Below are 792 nucleotides of genomic sequence, written 5' to 3' on the forward strand. Positions count from 1 at the left end.
TTCCAGATTCATGGAAGCCTGCTGTTGTGGCCCCTGTATTCAAAGGTGGTGACCCGCTACTGACTTCCAACTATAGGCCCATCAGTGTTGTACCTGTAGTATCCAAGGTATCTGAAAAACTGATTAACAAACAAATCATCGACCATCTCAACAATAGCTCCTTTCCACTGCACCCAATGCAATTTGGATTCAGGGCCAACTACTCGACTGAAACAGCTACATGTTACTTCATAGAAAAAGTTAAGGCATCACTGGATAAAGGCGGGGTTGTTGGGGCTGTGTTCCTTGACTTAAAGAAAGCATTTGACACAGTTAGTCATAACATCCTATTGTATAAATTACTGAATTTGGATATCTCTTCAAGCTTGGTCAATCTTATCAAATCTTATCTCTCACTCCGCTCTCAATATGTCAAAATTGGTACCCATAAATCTAAACCACTTGGTCTTTCCACCGGGGTCCCGCAGGGATCCATACTTGGCCCAACCCTTTTTAGCATATATATTAATGATCTACCCTCTGTTTGTGGAAAGTGTGATATTTTAATGTATGCTGATGATACAGTTATTTTTACTCATGGTAAGACTGCTGAAGAGGTTGCAATTAAGCTAACAGATGTGCTAGGGAAGGTTAAATCCTGGCTTAACCACTGTTTTTTGCAACTGAATGTTTCAAAAACAGTTTGTATGTTCATTACGGCTCCCGGATAGACGCAGAGCAAGACATTTCCATTTCAAGACACAGACTAATGGTTGTCTTAGAATACAAGTATTTAGGAATACACTTAGACTC

Source organism: Etheostoma spectabile, unplaced genomic scaffold, assembly GCF_008692095.1.
Source record: "Etheostoma spectabile isolate EspeVRDwgs_2016 unplaced genomic scaffold, UIUC_Espe_1.0 scaffold340, whole genome shotgun sequence".
Taxonomy (NCBI): domain Eukaryota; kingdom Metazoa; phylum Chordata; class Actinopteri; order Perciformes; family Percidae; genus Etheostoma; species Etheostoma spectabile.